At 43.1% G+C, this 21,088-nt stretch overlaps 1 long non-coding RNA gene across 6 annotated transcripts; it reads right to left on the reverse strand.

The window, feature by feature from the left end:
• Window positions 1-11,474: 11,474 nt before the first annotated feature.
• On the reverse strand, window positions 11,475-20,398 carry LOC121292826. Of its 6 annotated transcripts, none has more exons than XR_005946338.1 (3): window positions 20,341-20,398; window positions 15,371-15,499; window positions 11,475-14,700 (listed from the first exon to the last, which is right to left on the reverse strand). It is a non-coding gene; the product is annotated as an uncharacterized LOC121292826 (long non-coding RNA). The 6 variants fall into 6 exon arrangements; XR_005946340.1 differs by lacking the exon at window positions 20,341-20,398 and adding an exon at window positions 20,303-20,325; XR_005946337.1 differs by lacking the exon at window positions 20,341-20,398 and adding an exon at window positions 20,159-20,292.
• Between the last annotated feature and the right edge of the window lie 690 nt (window positions 20,399-21,088).

Below are 21,088 nucleotides of genomic sequence, written 5' to 3' on the forward strand. Positions count from 1 at the left end.
TTTCTTTTTCTCTTTTTATAATGGAAATAGGTGGGAAAAGGAAAATCTATATAATTTATTGGAAAAAAAAAGAAAAGGAAGGGGGAAACAGAAAGGGGGTGGGGATGGGGGAGGGAGCTCACGACCTAAAGTTGTTGAATTCAATATTCAGTCCGGAAGGCTGTAAAGTGTCTAGTCGGAAGATGAGGTGTTGTTCCTCCAGTTTGTGTTAAGCTTCACTGGAACAATGCAGCAAGCCAAGGACAGACATGTGGGCAAGAGAGCAGGGTGGAGTGTTAAAGTGGCAAGTGACAGGGAGTTTTGGGTCATTCTTGCGGACAGACCGCAGGTGTTCTGCAAAGCGGTCGCCCAGTTTACGTTTGGTCTCTCCAATGTAGAGAAGACCACATTGGGAGCAACGAATGCAGTAGACTAAGTTGGGGGAAATGCAAGTGAAATGCTGCTTCACTTGAAAGGAGTGTTTGGGTCCTTGGACGGTGAGGAGAGAGGAAGTGAAGGGGCAGGTATTGCATCTTTTGCGTGGGCATGGGGTGGTGCCATAGGAGGGGGTTGAGCAGTAGGGGGTGATGGAGGAGTGGACCAGGGTGTCCCGGAGGGAGCGATCCCTATGGAATGCCGATAGGCGGGGTGAAGGGAAGATGTGTTTGGTGGTGGCATCATGCTGGAGTTGGCGGAAATGGCGGAGGATGATCCTTTGAATGCGGAGGCTGGTGGGGTGATAAGTGAGGACAAGGGGGACCCTATCATGTTTCTGGGAGGGAGGAGAAGGCGTGAGGGCGGATGCGCGGGAGATGGGCCGGACACGGTTGAGGGCCCTGTCAACGACCGTGGGTGGAAAACCTCGGTTAAGGAAGAAGGAGGACATGTCAGAGGAACTGTTTTTGAAGGTAGCATCATCGGAACAGATGCGACGGAGGCGAAGGAACTGAGAGAATGGGATGGAGTCCTTACAGGAAGTGGGGTGTGAGGAGCTGTAGTCGAGATAGCTGTGGGAGTCGGTGGGCTTGTAATGGATATTGGTGGACAGTCTATCACCAGAGATTGAGACAGAGAGGTCAAGGAAGGGAAGGGAAGTGTCAGAGATGGACCACGTGAAAATGATGGAGGGGTGGAGATTGGAAGCAAAATTAATAAATTTTTCCAAGTCCCGACGAGAGCATGAAGCAGCACCGAAGTAATCATCGATGTACCGGAGAAAGAGTTGTGGAAGGGGGCCGGAGTAGGACTGGAACAAGGAATGTTCCACATGCCCCATAAAGAGACAGGCATAGCTGGGGCCCATGCGAGTACCCATAGCCACACCTTTTATTTGGAGGAAGTGAGAGGAGTTGAAGGAGAAATTATTCAGCGTGAGAACAAGTTCAGCCAGACGGAGGAGAGTAGTGGTGGATGGGGATTGTTCGGGCCTCTGTTCGAGGAAGAAGCTAAGGGCCCTCAGACCATCCTGGTGGGGGATGGAGGTGTAGAGGGATTGGACGTCCATGGTGAAGAGGAAGCGGTTGGGGCCAGGGAACTGGAAATTGTTGATGTGACGTAAGGTGTCAGAGGAATCACGGATGTAGGTGGGAAGGGACTGGACAAGGGGAGAGAGAAGGGAGTCAAGATAACGAGAAATGAGTTCTGTGGGGCAGGAGCAAGCTGAGACGATCGGTCTACCGGGGCAGTTCTGTTTGTGGATTTTGGGTAGGAGATAGAAGCGGGCCGTCCGAGGTTGGGCAACTATCAGGTTGGAAGCTGTGGGAGGGAGATCCCCAGAGGAGATGAGGTCAGTGACAGTCCTGGAAACAATGGCTTGATGTTCAGTGGTGGGGTCATGGTCCAGGGAGAGGTAGGAGGAAGTGTCTGCGAGTTGACGCTCAGCCTCCGCGAGGTAGAGGTCAGTGCGCCAGACAACAACAGCACCACCCTTGTCAGCGGGTTTGATGACAATGTCAGGGTTGGACCTGAGAGAATGGAGTGCAGTAAGTTCAGAGAGAGACAGGTTAGAATGGGTGAGAGGAGCAGAGAAGTTGAGACGACTAATGTCGCGCCGACAGTTCTCAATGAAAAGATCAAGAGAAGGTAAGAATCCATAGGGAGGGGTCCAGGTGGAGGGAGAATATTGGAGATGGGTAAAAGGATCCGTTGAACTGGGAGAGGACTCCTGCCCAAAGAAGTGAGCCCGGAGACAAGGACGGCGGAAGAAGAGTTCAGCATCATGCCGAGCCCGAAATTCATTGAGGTGAGGGCGTAAGGGTATGAAACTAAGTCCTTTGCTAGGCACTGAACGTTCAGCATCGGAGAGGGGAAGGTCAGGGGGTATAGTGAATACACGACTGGGGTTGGGACTGGACGCAAACTGGAGGAACAACACCTCATCTTCCGACTAGGCACTTTACAGCCATCCGGACTGACTATTGAATTCAACAACTTTAGGTCGTGAGCTCCCTCCCCCATCCCCACCCCCTTTCTGTTTCCCCCTTCCTTTTCTTTTTTTTCCAATAAATTATATAGATTTTCCTTTTCCCACCTATTTCCATTATAAAAAGAGAAAAAGAAATTTTTTTTTTTATTTTTTTATTTTTTTACATCTTTTATGCTCTCCCCACCCCCACTAGATCTATACCTTGAGTGCCCTACCATCCATTCTTAATTAGCACATTCGTTTAGATAATATCACCAACTTTAACTTTAACACCTATGTGTTCTTTTGTATTATTGTTGTTGACATCTTTTGATGATCTGCTTCTATCACTGCTTGTTTGTCCCTACAACCACACCCCCACTCCACCTCTCTCTCTCTCTCTCTCTCTCTCCGCCCCCCACACACACACCTTAAACCAGCTTATATTTCAACTCTTTCTTGGACTCGAACTCAAGTTCTGTCGAAGGGTCATGAGGACTCGAAACGTCAACTCTTTTCTTCTCCGCCGATGCTACCAGACCTGCTGAGTTTTTCCAGCTAATTCTGTTTTTGTTTTTGTTTTGGATTTCCAGCATCCGCAGTTTTTTTGTTTTTAGGAAATTTACTTAGCCAGGATGGTGGCATACCAAAACCCCACTTGCTTCACGCCTCCACCAGAATTAAGTTCTGGACGGGAAGGCCTGTGGTTGACCTTCCCACCCCACGGCCAATTGAGGCCCTTAAGTGACCAATTAAGGGCCTCATCCCACTGCCACTGGTATTAACCCAGCTGCAGGCATGTCTGTTGCCATGTAGTGTGCATGACAGGTAAAACTGTGCAATGAACGTGTCGCCTCGGGCAATGAACGTGTCGCCTCGGGGGAGGGGGGGATGGCGGGGGGGTGGGGGAGGTGGGGGGTGTGGTGGGGCAGTAGGGGGATGGTAGGGTGGGGTCCCCTTGATGAAAAGCACTCAATGCCTGATCAAGGGACTGCACATCGGGAAGGGAGTACCAATGAGAGTCACCCCATATTTTGCTGCACCCCACCACCCCCACCTCTACCATCACCCGACATTACTCTGTGGCCTGGGTCGCTCCGCAATCCTGGGATTCCGGCGCCCATCCTTCCGGCAGCAGCCATGGCCTACCGAGTGATGCTGTTGAGCACAAGATCTCAGAAGGTGAGAAATTAAGGAGTGAAGAACATTGTGACACATTTTTTGGAGCTAAAGTTGATTTTGAGGAAGTCAAAGCGGTTTGAAAGATTGCTCTGTGTGCACATGAACAGCTCAGTGAGTCAGCATGATATGTAATTGAATGGAAAAAATGGCACTGAAAGCATATTTGGGGACAATGGGGGAATTCAACTCCAACAAAGAGGCCTGGTATAATTACAAACAAAGGTTTTGCATTTGGCTGAAAGCGAGTAAAATAGGAGATGAGAATAAAGTAAATGTTTTCTTCACTATGATGGGGCCAAATGCTTTTGCCGTAGTGGCTAAAATATATTGCTAACCATTCTCCAGTGCTATGGAATATGCTGAAATTATTGAGATCCTGGACTTGTATTATGGCACAACTAAGAATGAAACTGTACTGAAAGTTGCATTCCATTAAAGGAAGAAATTGCCAAGTGAGACTGTTGCAGATTACATTCTCAAGTCAAAGAAACTCTCTCGTCACTGTGGGTATGGTGTGAATTTAGAAATCAACCTGAGGGCACATTTGTAAGAGGCCTAAAGAACAATAAGTAACAAATAAAGAGGCCAAACTTTTGAGTAAAGGCAATAAGCTGACAGATAAGGAGGCATGCAATAAGAACATGACCAACATAAAGGTAGAAAGAGATAGTTGAAAATTGCAAGAGAGTTCTTCTAAAACAACAGGCAAAGTTCACCCAATTTCAATGGGATCCAGACCACAGCACCCAAGTTCACAGTTTCATTCAGAAGTTTAGCTGTTACCATTGCCATGGTAGCCACCCACACTCTAAGTGTCTCTTTTCCAAAGTGCTATCCCTGTTGGTAAGTTAGTCATCTCTAGATGTCATGCAGGAATAAAGGAAACAGTAATACACCATTGCTGCAGTGCATCAGGTTGAGGTCGTGGTAGATCTAAAGTTAGTTCAGGTGTCTGCAAGTCTTCGAATTGTGCATGATAGATATGGAAGCAAGTTGATATTATCTTCCAAACATTATATTCCAAATAATATCACCTTCTAACCTCGCGACCTCTACCACCTAGAAAGACAAAGGCAGCAGATGTGACTGAGTGTGGCATCAAGGAGCCCTCGCAAAACTGGAGTCAATGGGAATCAGGGGGAAAACTCTTCGCTGGTTGGAGTCATACCTATCACAAAGGAAGATGGTTGTGGTTGTTGGAATTCAGTCATCTGAGCCCCAGGACATCACTGCAGAAGTTCCTCAGGGTAGTGTCCTAGGCTCAACCGTCTTCAGTTGCTTCATCATTGACCTTCTTTCCATCATAAGGTCAGAAATGGGGATGTTCGCTGATGATTGCACAATGTTCAGCACCATTCACGACTCCTCAGATACTGAAGCAATCCATGTCCAAATGCAGCAAGACTTGGACAATATCCAGGCTTGGGCTGACAAATGGCAAGTAACATTTGCGCCACACAAGTGTCAGACAATGACCATCTCCAATAAGAGAGAACCCAACCATCGCCCCTTGATGTTCAACGGTGTTACCCACTATCAACATCCTGGGGATTACCATTGACCAGAAACTGAACTGGACTAGCCATATAAATACTGTGGCTACAAGATCGGGTTAGAGGCTAGGAATCCTGCAATGAGTAACTCACCTCCTGACTTCCCAAAACTTGCCAACCATCAAGACACAAGTCAGGAGTATAATGGAATACTCCCCATTTGCCTGAATGAGTGCAGCACCCACAACACTGAAGAAGCTGGATACCTTCCAGGACAAAGCAGTCTGCTTGATTGTCACTCCCTCCACCACTGACACACAGTAGCAGCAGTGTGTACCATCTACAAGATGCACTGCAGAAATTCACCAAGGCTCTTAAGACAGCACCTTCCAAACCCACAACCACTACCACCTAGAAGGACAAGGGCAGCAGATAGATGGGAACACCATCATCTGGAAGTTGCCCTCCAAGTCACACACCATCCTGACTTGGAACTATATCGCCATTTCTTCACTGTCTCTGGGTCAAGATTCTGGAACTCCCTAACAGCACTGTAAGTTTACCTATACCACATGGACTGCGGTGGTTTTACTAGCTGATAAGCTAGGCAGTAATTCCCATATTCCTGTTCAACACAGGCTAGACAATTTTCTGTTCTCTTACAGAATAACTCACCTTTTCAAGGGCAGTTAGGGATGGGCAATAAATGCTGGCCTAGCCAGCGATGTCCACATTCCATGAACAAATTTTTTTAAAAATGAGCAGGAAGATCAAGAGTTGTACTCAGTCAGAGGGCAAGAAAAACAGCATATGGAAAAGAGTAATAGGGCTAAAGATAAAATTCCCATGCCCACAGATGGAATGACAGTCAGAGCTTCACAACTTACTTTCATCATTGGTACAGCTGCAGCAGTATCTGTTATCTCAGAAAGAGAGCACAAGAAACCCTAAGTCTCTTTCCCTTCCACAAAACCAGTGTTGAAACTGACTACTTATTCCAATAACAGTATCCCAGTGTTAGGACAAACTAGTGTTCAGGCGAAATATGATGTTACATCCTATTCCTTGCCATTGGTAGTCTTGGAGAGTATAAAATCTCCCTAATGGGAAGGAATTAGCTTAAGAAGATACGGTTCAACTGGGCTGAGTTATTTACAGCAGGGATCAGTACGAGTATATCTGATGTTGAGAAAATGCCAAGAAAGCACAAAGTTGTCTTAAAGCAAGGAGGAAAAAATGATAAAATGAGTCATCACAAGATCACAAGACTGAAGTCATGATAAATGACAATGTACAGCTGACATTTTGCAAGTCTAGGCTAGTGTCCGTCAGAAATTAGTGAAGAAACTCGCAAGGAGGTATTGCTCAAAGTGCTCAATTATGTCAAGAATGGCTGACCTAAAGAGTGGTAATGAGAAATCGCAGGAGTATTTCGCGCACAGAAATTAACTGACTGTAGATCAAGGCTATCTCTGTTGAGATTTAAGAATTGTTATTCTGGCAAGGTTTAGAGATAGTTCAAGGAACATCATCAAGAGCACAAAGGGGTACTCCATATGAAAGCAGTAGCTAGAATCTATTTTTGGCTCCCTAAAGAAGACAGAGATATTGAAAAATTGGTGAAAAGTTGTGTGACTCAGAATGAGAAATGATGCAGCCAAAGTCCCTTTCATTCCATGGTCAAACTCAAAAAATTGTGGGAACGAGTACATGTTGATTTATTTGAGGTGAAGAGAAAGAGTACCTTGTTTTGGTTGATAGCTGTAGTAGTGGATAAATGTTGAATCTGTGCCCAATGTCACAAGTGCCAAAACTATTCAGGTTTTGAGAAGTTAGTTTGCGGTTTATGGGTTGTCAGAGGTGTTGTCAGACAGTGGTCTGCAGTTTATATCAGAAGAGTATTAAATATTTCTGAGTAAGAATGGAGTCAACACACTGATACCACCATTTCAAACAGTATTGAATAGTGCTGCACAAAGAAATGTACAGATTTTGAAAAGGTATTTGCTGAAGTCTTTATTAGGTAACAAGTAGGCATTAATTCCCATGTTCCCCTTCAACACAGGCTAGACAATTTTCTGTTCTGTTACAGAATAATCCCAACGACAACAGGTTGCTTACCTTACAAGTTAGCGTTTAAACGTAATCCTAGGGCAAGGTTTAGTTTCTTGAAATCTGACGAGAATGGCAAAGTAAGAGAAAAGCAAGACAAAGTGAAGATGATTTATGATACACAAGGCATGAAACTTAGAGAGTTCAGTGCTGGCCAGAAGGCTATGGTGAAAACAAGAAGTGTGTGATTGGGGTTGTTGTAAAGAGACTGGCTGTATTCACGTATCTAGTGAAGATTGAACAGAGGTTCCGTCAGTGTCGCATAGATAATTTGCTTGAAAGAGGAAATATGACAAAAGGAGAATATGGTAACCCTCCTATAGCCCAAATTCCTCCTCCAGTCCAAAAGGAAGTCAGAAAGAGAGTGAAAGTCACAACGAAACTGAAAGTTTGCTGTTATTTCTCAGAATCCATTGGTAGAGCAAAGTGAGCCAGGCCTTTGATTAAGACAAATCATTCAAAGTCACAGTTCCAATCATTAAGTGAGTTGGTATTCAAGGTTCATGGCAGATACAGTCAGAGATGTTGAGAGAGCAGAGTCAAGCTAATGGAGATGAAAAAAAAAATATCCAGACAGAAAGAGAAAGATGCCATGTAGGTTAGTTGAATGTATGTAGGAAGAAAGAAGAAGAAAAAATGGTTCTTTTCATTATTTGTTGTTAAATGATGATGTTTGTTAAATACATACTGGCATTAAGGAAAAACAAATTTTTCTACATATTAATTACTCTAGTAATATTGGTCATATATGCATTTTGTTTGTGATTACAGTGAAACAAATGTGCAATGCAACATGTTAAATTTCAGGTATTGTCGATATTGGTTTAGTCAAACTGTATTCTGAAAAGCTATATACATGTAGCATTTCACATTTTCATGTATAAGTTGTTTTTATTTAAATGGGAATGTGTGTAGTATAGTGTAAGAGCTGAGCATTTCGTTAGACTGACATTTTTGCTGCCCTCTCTGTTGGGGAGCTGTAAATAAAGTCAGTTCAACAATTGTTGCTTGCAATGAGTCCACATGCTGAGTCTTTTCGCAGTGGAATACACAACAGTACGTTCATATTCCCATTCTGAAAACTTGAGCCCAAAATCTAAGTTGAACATGTCCAGTGCAGTACTGAGGGAGGGCTGCACTGGTCAGAAGTGTCATTTTTTGAGCTTTTAGATATGATGTTAAATTGAGGCCTTGTCTGTCCCCTCAGGTGGGTGTAAAAGATCATTTGGCATTATTTTGAACAAGAGTAGGGAAGTTATCCCCAGTGTGCTGACCAATATTTATCCCTTAACCAACATCACGAAAACAGATTATCTGGTCATTATAACATTGCTTTTTGCTGGAGTTTGCTTTGTGTAAATTTGCTGCTGTTTTCATCAGAGTAGTAACTTTAGATACTTCAAAAGTACTTGCTTGTAAAGCACTTTGGAATGTCCTAAGGTTAGGAAAGGTGCAAGTTCTTTTATCCATTTTAGGATTATTTTCTCTCTTTTTATAGGCACTCATAACAACATTCTGTTCTCGTGTTTGATTGCCAAACCTCTACTGATATTAAACAAAATCAAAAGTTGCTGGAAAAACTCAGCAGGTCTGACAGCATCTGTGGAGAGGAAGACAGAATTAACGTTTCAAGTCTGTATGACTCTTCATCAGAACTCTTCATACGGACTCGAAACATTAACTGTCTTCCTCTCCACAGATACTGTCAGACCTGCTGAGTTTTTCCAGCAATTTTTGTTTTTGTTTCAGATTTCCAGCATCCGCAATATTTGGCCTCTACTTTACTCTACTGATATTAGTCATGTTTGCAGACTTCCACTAATGCTATTCTTCAGTTATTAGTAGGTACCAAGAGTAGCTCAGACTGACTTGAATAATTACTCTCCTTTTCTTTTCTGAAACCCTGGTGTCTGCAGATACAGGATCAGGCAGCTAACATAGTTCTGAAATATAAAATGAGTAATAATTTAATGTGTTAGCATCAAGAAATCTTTCTGCACTTTCCATTTTCCCAAATGTTGCTTCTGGGACTCAGCAGACAAGCTATTTTGTTCCAATCTGTCAGCCTTTCTTCCAGGTTTTGAACTGTCTCTTGCTCTTCTTCATCACTCTTTCCGCTGTATGATGCTACAAGTCCCTGCAGTGGACTTGACTTTCTCTTTAATGGACTTTCGTCTGTTTGATAGACATTAATGCACACAGCTGGGGCATTAAGGGTATTTTTTGGCTGTTTAGTAATTGAATAAGTGCCAAAACATTCACTCCCTCCACCACCTGCACACAGTGGCAGCAATGTGTACAATCCACAAGGTGCACTGCAGCAACTTGGCAAGCCTCCTTCTGTAGCACAAATGCTGGTCTCACCAGTGACACTCACATCCTATGAAAGAATAGAAAACGGTAAACTCAAACATGCGCTTTCCCTCACGCTTGCTTTCCAACCCACATGAGACTAATGGAGCTCACTTTAAGGATACCATTAAGAAAAAGGAAAAAAGCTTAGGATGCCCCAAAGCTTTTCACAGCCAGCAAAGTACTTTTGAAGTGCAGCCTCTGCACGCCAGAGACCTGAACCAATAATCCAGAGAATGCGAGTTGAAATCCAGTTTGAGAATTTGAATTGTTTTTTAAAAAATCTGGGAACTTAAAAAAGCTGGTATCAGTGAAAATTGATCAACGTTGTCAGATTGTCCTAAAAGCCCAACTGGTTCACTAGTCTGCCATCCTTTTCCAGTCTGACCTCCATATGAGTCCTGTACCACACCGACGTGGTTGACTCTTAACTGCCCTGTAAGGTTTCCTAGCAGTAGTATCAAACAAGAAGAAGGCCAAAGTACCCCCTTCCCAAGGGCACCTAGGGATTGGCAATAAATGTTGGCTCAGCCAGCGATGCACACATTTTTTTTTCTTTATTATTTCATGGGATGTGGACCTCGTTGGCAAGTCTGCCATTTGTTGTCCTTCCCTAATTGTCTTTGAACTGAGCGGCTTGCTAGGCTTTTACAAAGGGCAGTTAAGAGTCAATCGTATTGCAGCGGGTCTGAAGTCACATGGAGGCCAGACCAGATAAGGAAGGCAGATTTCCTTCCCTAAAGGGCATTAGGGAACCAAATGGGTTTTTACAATAATCGGCAATAGATTCATGGTCACGATTACTGAGACTAACTTTCAATTCCAGATTTTTTTAAAAAAAAATTATATTTAAATTCCACCCAATGCTGTAGTGTGATTTGAGCCCATGTCTGCAGAGTCTTGGCTGTGGGATTACTAGTCCATTGACATTACCACTACACCACCATCTCCCCTAATATCCTGCAATAAAAACAGTAAATGCTGGAAATGTTCAGCAGATCTGGTAACATCTGTGGAGAGAGGAACAGGGCAAGGATATTTCTTCAGAACATACATCCTGAGATTGAATTCAAAAAGAAATGAGTGAATGTAGTATAAACACATGGCTTGTCGGTGTTACGTTTAAGTTCTATGACATCCACATTACTGGAGATAACAGAGTAATGGTTGTTATTTTTAACTAATGATGCATTAATGTTACAGAGGTTCTGCTGGGCTCAGCTCAGGTTCTGTAATAAAATTAGTGCAGGCTCCTGCAATGCCAGAACTCCACCTGAGGAAGTGCTTTATTTGCCAGGTTGCCGGGAGTAACAGGCCACTTGCACCAAATATAAATGGCCACATGCTGCAGGGCATCATTTTTGCAGACTGTAGGTAAACTAAACTTCCCATTAGTACGGGTCAGCTGAGCATCTTTGGGCATTTGCTGGCCTGTGCCATCTTTACTCCAATATGAGGGAAGGCTAGTGGTTTGGAAAATTGTTGTCCATTGCTCTGACACTTCTAAATCTGACACGCAACCTACATTAAAAGAATTCCAGAACACTAGCACCTCACTTAATTCATTGCAGGATGTTCTGCAGAAGAAATTAAACAATATGTTCATGCTGCAATTGACCTTCAGAATTGACGAGTCTGGTGGGTATGCAATTGATACAGTTGCTGTATCTTAGTTAGCCGCTGCCATTTTGACGAGGAAACAGTGCTAAATTATTTCATTCTATTACTGCCGCATTTCTATTTCTTCCAACTTGAACTGCTTCTTAGCACCTGCAAAAGAAACAATTGATGTGGTCTCTGATAACATCAACGTAGTCTCAGACAAAGAGAAGCTCATGGCTCAAGACATCTTAGGGTGAATGCTGTCCCATGTTATTTTCCAAGATGCAGCATACTTTTGTCCAAACTCCGCTGAGGCATTTCAACTTGAATTCAAAACAAACCAGCTCAGGTTTCCTAGGTAACCAGTTTATTTTAGACATAATTGGCGGTCTGATAGCTTGGCATGCTGTTGAAGTAAGATATCAACTCACATCTGCAATTTCCCACATGACAAGTTCTCTATTTAGCTCTCTATCTCTTCTCTCAAATATTAAATGTGATTTCCTCTATCTAAGTCACTCCTACCTAAGTCACTGCGCTCTGACACAGTGACACACAGGTCTCAGAAATTTGACCAAAGTAAACTGACCAGATACATTAAGGCTGGTGGAATTGAAGGCTGAAGGCCTGAACTGTCTGAACCTGGAAAAATCCTATCTGGGCTGGGGAGTAGCGATTTGGGGGTGGGATTCATTTCTACCAGGCACCTGCCTCCTTTTCCTGGGCATCAGAAAAGGAGGTGGAACTCAAGGGATAATGCCACCTGGCCCACAAAAGGAAAGAAAATGAACTTATTTTTCTAGGGGCTCTTCTAACCTCAGTTCCTCTTGCTGCCAGGTTATTCTGATGGAGAAGCTCGTGGTTGCTTCTTTGCACAGGCCTCAGCTTAAAATTGAAATGGGGGTCCTGATGACATTATAGGAGTCCAATCTGCCTACTTAAAGAAGGGTCCTGCTGCATTCCATCAGGTGTACCTTCATCTGCTCAAAGAGATTAAGATTGTAACTCGTGGTAAAGTGGCAGGATTGCTATGGCTATTTTAACTGCCCACCCATTGGTTTCTGCTGAGCCGGCAGCTTAAAATTGGCATGATCACGTCCAAGCATCATTCCATTGGGTTGGATACCCTGCTCACCTGACTGTAAATGTGATGTCTATAACCTACATAAATATGAAACCGCTGTTAACATCTTGTGAACACGAACCCCCAAACCTCCCGGCTCTTCAAACCACAGGGCTTATTTTCCTGCTGGGCAAACCAGGGGTGCTTATTGTGTTGGGAAAACCATATCTCCACGAACTGTATTTTTCTTCTGAAATTTGGAAAGACATTGCATTACTTGGATACTTCTTTTTACAAAAAGGTCATAAGTTCACCTTTGGGCTGGGAGTAAGCATGCCTTTTCCAAGAAATCACCTCAGCAGCATAGTAATTAAGAGGGAAAAGCTGTTTGCTTGTTTATACTGCAATTATTTTAATGGATGCGAAAAAAACTGGTTTAAAGGCAAAGGCTAGTGATTTACTGGAAATCATATGACAGGAATGAGCTTTCAGTTTTCGACTTGGTCTTTTGAATTCAGTTGGAACTGCACCAAGAAAGTAAAAAGCTGCCCAGCTCGCCTTCTTGCCTTGCCTGAAATAAAGTAGTTATCAGTATCCAGCTAAGAACCCTCCTTTCAGTGGAACTTGTCTTGTCTTTGGAAACCCGAGAGATGGAGGCAAGAAGGATTGATCCGGCTATATTCTCCTCCATGTCAGAGCTCTATTGGTGAGAACTTCCATACACCCACTGGGATCAGCAGCCCGTCTTCATACGAGGGAGCGCCAGATTGACAGCATTTAAAACCTGTGAACTTTATCCTTTATTTTATAAAGCTTATCCTCCAAAGTCCATCTCTGCAGAGACCCTATCTGTTTGTCCTTTGATTGTTTGTGTGTGCATGGGGAGTTTTAAAAGGGGCAGATAGTTATACTTCCAGATTACAATTGTGTGTTAACCAGTTTTGCAACTCGGTTTAAAAAAGAAATTTTGTTACACATGAACATACGAATTAGGAGCAAGAGTAGGCCACTTGGCCCATCGAGCCTGCTCCACCATTCAATGAGATTGTTGTTGATCTGATTTTTACCTCATATTCCTGTCTACCGCCAATAACCTTTCACCTGCTTGCTTATCAAGATTCCATCTACTTCTGCCTTAAAGATATTCAAGGATTCTGCCTCAACCACCTTGTGAGGAAGAGAATTCCAAAGTCTTACAACCCACTGAGAACATTTTTTTTCCTCATCTCTGTCCTAAATGGACAACCCCTTATTTTGAAAGTAACCCCCGAGTTCTAGATTCTCCCACAAGAGGAAACATCCTTACCACATTCACCCCCTCAAGACCACTCCGAATCTTATTTTTCAATAAAGTTGCCTCTTACTCTTCTAAGCTCCAGTGGATACAGGCTTAGCCTATCTTGTAATAAATCAATCATTCTGAGTTTATTGAAAGAGGCCTGGTTGAAGTCTCTTTTATTCTGGGTCTAACAGTAGCGAAGGTAAAAAAAAACAATTGGCCATTTTGGTGAGTGAATTAAATTTTTAAACTAATGATGTGACCTGCGGAGTATTGGGGCTAGATAACCTGTGCACTCCTTCCATCCTGGTTGTAACAAGTGCCTGCGAGAGTATCCATGGAAATGAAAATTGGACAGAGTGTATAATAGATATCATCCATTTGCATCCCTGCTGAACTAGGATTACGTTCCAAGAATTCTGTGGCAGCAATACAAAAATCTGCTGCCCATATTCCAACATGCACTAAATCCCACTCACACATCATCCCTGTGCTCGCTGACCTACACTGGCTGCCAGTCCAGCCATGCCTCAGTTTTTAAATTCTTATCCTTGTTTTCAAGTCCTTCCTATCTCTGTAGCCTTCAGTTGCCAAGGCTCTAGAATTTCCTACCTATGCTTCTCCACCTCTCTATTTGATTCTCCACGTTAAGACCATGTTATTGTTGGGTGCCACCACCAGCTATTCCTGCACATTTATTCTCTATATTTCAAACAGTGCATGCCTTTCTTCTTCACTAAATTGTTAATGACCTGGGGGGTATACAGTGAGTGAGGAAGCAAAAAGTGAAATACTAGCATCACTAGATAATCAGAAATGTGTATTTTCCTCAGGCTGTGGCACATCCACAAAAGGAATAGAAAGATAGAGGGGTTGGAATGGGTTCCTGAATAATGTGGCTCACATGTCACATGGAGCCAAAAGAGTGACATGTGGCTTTCCAATTATTGTTCTGTAACAATTAAGAGACACAGAATGTGCTAAAAATAAATCTTCATGTGGCATATGCTGGCCTGCTTCCCCCATCTTCAACACCCTTTATGACCTTTCTCCCCTGGATCTATAAAACTTTCTCCTTATGTGAGGTAAGAAATCTCAAGGCCATTATTTTCTGGCCCCTCCAGCCAGCGGGATCTTCTGGTCCAGTAGCAGTTTATATGGCTTGTAGCATACACTGAGGCGAGATCCACCATCCGCAGCCAGACATTCCCAGCTAGTATGAACGATCTTATTCCTTTAAAAAGATAGAAAAAATGAGAATTACCTTCCAAGACCAACAAGAACAATAACCCAGGTGTCTGCATGCAGCCTACAATAGCATGATGACAGCTACATGCAGTTAGATTCCATTTGACGCTTTTAGTAGGGTGATTACATGCCTGTCTGTGTGTCAAAAATCGCTTCAAGCAGAAGGCTAGAGATGTAAAGGCCACCATGATGTCTCCTCAGTATTAAGGCTAACCAATTCAAAGTGTGAGAGAAGAACACTGTAACTAATTGCAGACATGCTAATTTAAGTGCATTTTTAGAAGTTGTGGCTGAGGTCTCTTATTTTCTCGAATCCCTTAAAGCCATTAGACTTCTTCCTGCACTGAGAGCTGGTTCGTGGGATTGTGGAATTGGCACAAAGAGCTCTGGCCCCCTCTACCCATTTGCCTTGAGTTTTTCTCATTGGGGTTCTGCATCTCTATACCAAATCAAGCTTTCTTGATTCTTTGAGCCTCCTGTAGTAGGATTTGCACTACAGCATCAGCAACCCTGTGGGATGCTTAGAGTGGACCTTTCAGACTCTGTATGCAATGGATCTTTGTGGTTTTCTGAGAATTGTCGCCCCTTTTAAGTTGCTGCAGGTGTTTGAAGCTTGCAGCAGCTACCGTCAAACCAGCAAGCTCCCAATCACTCACGTCCTCAGTCTCCACAGCTCATCCGATATCTGCATGGCATTCTAATCCCAGAAACTTTGATGTGGTTGGTGCTCATACCATCAGGTGATGGAAGTCACAGTACACCACGCTTCCAGGGGTATTGCAGGCCTGCAGAAAATATAAACTGAAATTAATTTTGTATTACCTGCATTGGTATTATTCAATACATTCCCAGGCACCTTTCCCTGGCCATTTCATAGATATGTATACAGGTTATCTTTAACAGGACAAAAGTGCATTTCCTGCTGTTTTCACTGATGAACATGGGGAGGAGTATGTATAAATGCCATTGCCTCACTGTTCCCTTGGAAATGAATTCAATTTCCAGCACCCAACCCTCAATCTCAAAATCCCAGCCCGATTCCTAATTATTGCATCTCCGTCATTTCCTGTTTTTAGATTTAGTGAATCGATAGCCTGGACTTTAACCCAGCCTGTCCCATGTGAGCGAGACAAATAGGTGGTTAAAAATGTTGGTTGCATCCACTGCCATTTCGCAATGATGTTTTCAAGCAGGAGAATGGCTCCCTTCCCAGACAGGCGTAGGCCTTATTTAAATGCAAGAGTCATAGTTCGATGATGCCATCCACACTGCAACATAGAGTTTACGCTAAAGTGCGGGAGCCACACCCAGAGGAATATGTAGGATTGATGAGATTGGAATCAGGAGAAGGACTGAAGCTAAAGGGTCAGTAAGCTGCAGCTCAATGTAATCTTTGGGCTGGATTTTATAGCCCCAAATCAGATGGGCCAGCCCCTGCGCTAACATAAAATATGGCATGATGGCGTTGAGTAGGCAATTTGGTCCTTTGTGTTTTTCCAGTGGAATTTCTGGGCTGCAAGTGACTTATTACGAACTTTTTGTCATCTTATTAGCCTCCGAGACTTTTCCCTCATTAAGGGTGCTATTATTATGAGTTAGTAAGCGACTATTGTAAGTGGAGCTTTTCTGTTCTAAGCTTTCTCTATGCCAGGTACTGAAGATTAGGTAAGACTTCCTGAAAAAAAAAGTTCACACGAGTTGCAGAGACCACCAGTCAAAACAATGATGCAACCTAGCTTTAAGAACTGGATATAGAAATATTGAAAACGGGGGGAATGGCAGTTTGGCTGACAGTCAAGCATCATCCAATTGGGTAATGAGTCTTTTTGCTTTCAAATTGGTGTAGGGAGGCAGTATGTCACAAGGATGGATGTGTTGCCTGTATAATGGTAGGAGCATGGGAGAAAGTCATATGATGAAACCTCCAGGAATAGGTTTAATCACAGTTGGCAACCCTATCAGCTATTCATTATGATCATGGCTGATCACCATTACTCAATTTTTCCATCCTCTCCCCATATCCCTTGATTCCCTGAGAATCCAAAAACCTATCTATCTCAACCTTAAATATATTCAATGATGGAGCATCCACAACCATTTGAGTGAAGAAATTGCTCCTCATCTCAATCCTTTTCCTGAGACTGTGCCCCATGTTCTAGATTCATCAGTTAGGGAAAATAACCTTTCAGTGCCTATCTTGTCAAGCCCCTTCAGAACCATGTGTGTTTCAAGAGATCACTTCTCATTCTACTAAAGTCCTGAATATATAGGCCTAATTTACCCAGCCTCTCATCATAGGCCAACCGTCTCATCCCAGATCCCAATCTCGTGAACCTTTGCAAGAATACCTCTGATGCAAGTATATCCTTCCTTAAATATTGAGAACAAAACTGCACACAGTATTTCAGCTCTGGTCTTATCAGAGCCCTGTACAAATTATTACATTCAAATCCCTTTGCAATAAAGACCAACATGCTATTTGCCTTCCTAATTGCTTGCTGCACCCGTATGCTAACTTGCTGTGTTCTTTTTACCTAGTACATCTAAGCCCATCTGAACATCAACATTTACAAGTTTCACGCCATTTAAAAAATACTGTTTTTCTATTTTTACTACCAGATGAATACCCTCACATATCCTCACATTACACTTCATCTGCCTACTCACTTAACCTGTCTATATATGTAGCCTCTTTGCGTCTTCCTCGCAGCTTACATTCCCACTAGTTTTGTATTGTCAGCAAACCTAGATACATTAGTCTCTGTCTCTTTGACTAAGTCATTGATATAGATTGTAAATAGCTGAGGCCCCAGCACTAATTCTTGTGACACTCCATCAGCCACAGCCTGCCAACTTGAAAATGTCCCATTTATTCCTACTCCCCGTTTCCCCTCTGTTAACAAATCCTCTATCCAGGCTAATATATTGCCCCGAACTCCATGAGGCCCTATCTTGCGTATTAACCTTATTTTGTGGCAGTTAATTGAATGGCTTTTGGAAATCCATGTATGCTACATCTACTGGTTCCCCTTTGCCTACCCTACTAATTACATCCTCAAATAACAAATAAGTTGGTCAACCATGATTTCCCTTTCGTGAAATCATGTTGACTTTTGTCATACTATGATTTTCTAAGTGTATTGTTGAGACTTCCTTATAATAGATTCCAGCATTTTCTTGACGGATGATGTCAGGCTAACTGGCCTGGAGTAACCTGTTTCCCTTTCCCTTCTTTGAATTGCAGAGTTACATTTGCTAACTGCCAATATCTGCTGGGACAATACTGGAACCTAGGGAATTTTTAAAAATCACAACCAATGCATTCAACATCTCTGCAGCTACCCTTTTTAGAACCCTAAGACATTGGCCAACAGGTCCTGGGGATTTGTCGGATTTTAGTCCTTAAGTTTTTCCAATAGTTTTTCTTGGCTGATACTAATTACCTTAAGTTCCTCACTCTTTTAGCCCCTACATTACCCTCTGTTACTGATAGGTAATTTGTGTGAAGACAGGCACAAATATTTCCTCAACAATATCATTTCCGCATCCCCTGTGATAATTTCTCCTGTCCTGTTTAGAAGTGCATCCCTACATTTAATATGCTAGGTCTAGAAGTGATGCTCAAGATTTCGGCTGACTGCCTGATTCACATCTACATCAGGAGGGCAGCCCAATATTTTTATTCAATTGAGGCCCATGCAGGCTGTAAAACGCCCAGGCCTCACGCTGAGGAGTCCAAGGGAAACTGTACTGCCCGCCTCAAATGCACTCTGTTAAAATCCGGGCTAATATTTCAGTCATCAATTTATTTCACAAAGGCTTTAGTTCTGAGTTAGTCAGACTGCACAGAGGTTGATAAGAATTGGCGAAAGAGTGACAGCCAAGCTGAAGCAAACCATCATTAAAATGGGCTATGCATGCCTGATGCCATTCAATACCTAGTTTTTTTTATTTACAAAATTCATGGATTTCTATAAATTGGATAATGTATGCACCTGTGGGCTGCCTTAACAGTGCAGCTAACCTTTTACAAGGAAACACACCACAGCTCTTAAACACTGCAGTATAATTTCTGATGATTTACTTTTAATGGGTTTAGTAAAGGAACACTAGTGAATCTCTCAAGGTATCGCTCATGGTGAATAGATGCAGACACAGAATGGAGATGACAGGGCAGCAGAGCTAAAGGGATTTTTTTGCAGATTGAAGTTTTTCAATTAGCAATTAATGCAGGGGAGTTAGTGAAGCAAGAAAGGGCTTATATTTATACTATACCTTTCCACAACCTCAGGATGTCCCAAAGTACTTGACAGCCAGTTAAGTACTTTTGAAGTGTAGTTACTTGTAATGTAGAAAATACAGGAGCCAATTTGGGCAAAGCCAGCTTCAATTGCAATGAGATAAATTACCAGATGATTAGTTTTTTATTTAGTTGGTTGAGGAATGTATCTTGACCTGGGGACTGGGGAGGTATTAAGTAAAAGTAAAGGATGTAGGCAGAAGCACTAGGAGGGTTTCTGGAGGAAATAAGGCCGAAACTAGATATGAAGCAGGCAGGTGGATGGATCTTTGAATCCTCAGGAACTATAGAGAAAAGTAGCAGAACCCATTTGTACAATCGTAATGTCAAAATCTAAAGGATAATTATCTTGATGACAAAGTTGAAACTGGAGAATAATGATAGGTCAGACCAGCCATTTATTTTCCACAAAGAAATGGGACTACAACTATCCTTTGTTTAGCACTCCAGCTGTGTTCCTAAAGAACGGCATGCTAAATGAAAATATGCTAAACGGAAATCACTTTCCCATAAGGAAACATGTAATAAGGGTGGATGACATTCCTCTCCTGTAATATTTACATTAAAAGCCTATTGGCTGCCTAGCTGGGCCAAAAATCCTCGTACTAACTAAACTAATAATTTAAAAACTTTAATTACTTTGAAACTCTTTCTGCTTACCTCCTGCTCACTGCTTCCTCCCTCCAGCTCACCACTTCCAGCTCACCGACCCACCCAATCGCTGACCCTCCCACTCGCTGCCTCCCTCCCCAACCCCCCTGCTTGTCGCTTTCCTCTGCCACTCCCTCTCACTCACTGTTTCCCTTTCCTGAAACCTGTGAGCAGGGGCTTAGAAGAGGGTTGATGAAAGGGAGGAAGTGCACGAGGGAGCGAGAGGGGCTGCGAGTAGAAGGGAGGGAACGAGCAGGAGGATCGGGGAAGGAAGTGGCAAGTGAGAAGGAAGCGGCAAGCAGGAGAGTCAAAGAGGGAGGCAGTGAGTAGGTTGGTCGCCGAAGCAGAAGTTATTTTAAAAAAAGAAACTGAGCATGCTCAGTGACTGCACTAAAACGAAAATAGAGGCAGTGTAATTTGGGGAACGTCTCTAATTTACAAACTACACTAAAACAAAAACATGCTATTAGAACACGCTTTAAACAGGAAATACCTGCATTGGGGAGTTTTATGTCTTGGATAAATGAGTTTGTTGGCAACTGAACTTTAACTACACGCCTTCCTGTGTTCTGTTCGATTGCTGCTTGCAATCAATAACGGGGTGAGACTGATGTAAGAATAAACATTGATGGCTTACTGAGACATAGGGCAGAGCACCAGATCATATGTACTCACTCAGAAATCTCCAGAGCTGGACTTACAGTGCCCAGTTGCCCACGTTTTACAGTGATTCGTCAGTGCTGTCACATGATCAATACACTTGGATTCTCTTAAAGGGACAGGGTACCTCACTTTACATCCCTCCCCCTTTACTTAAAAGTACAGCTAACAAGCTTAAAACACATTAACTATTTACATAATAACTATTTACAGGTCAAATCTCTCTGGAGGCCCTTCTTTGACAGGTTGAATGTTGTAGCCCAACAACTTCAGCTGGTGTTCCCGAGACCTCGTTTTCAGAGGACAGTTATCCACTAGGTTCCTCAGTGGATGTTGGCAGGTTTGTCTCCCTGACCCCCTCAGGTCCTGCAGGCGCTTCCAAATCATGCAACCTGTCCTCTACATGTGGCACAACCTCAAGCGTAGATGAACACTGAATTTCTTCTTGTGGGACTGGTGTTCTTTTGCGGAGATGATCCACGTGTTGTCTAATTATTCGGCCGTTTACTGAAACACTATAGGAGAGGGGTTCAGTTACTGCATTCACCTCTCCTAACAGTCAATTGGGCCCATCTCCAAAGTTCTTCATGAGGACCACATCTCCTACCGTGAAAGTTCTTTCGCAACCATGACCATTGTGCCTGGTCTTCTGCGCATCTTGGCTTTTCTCCACCCTTCACTCTAAAGTCGGCCGGATAAGGGTCAGGCAGGTGCGGAGACGTATTATCATTAGTAGTTCTGCAGGGGCAATGCCAATTGTCAT

Source organism: Carcharodon carcharias, chromosome 20, assembly GCF_017639515.1.
Source record: "Carcharodon carcharias isolate sCarCar2 chromosome 20, sCarCar2.pri, whole genome shotgun sequence".
NCBI classification, from domain to species: Eukaryota; Metazoa; Chordata; class Chondrichthyes; order Lamniformes; family Lamnidae; genus Carcharodon; species Carcharodon carcharias.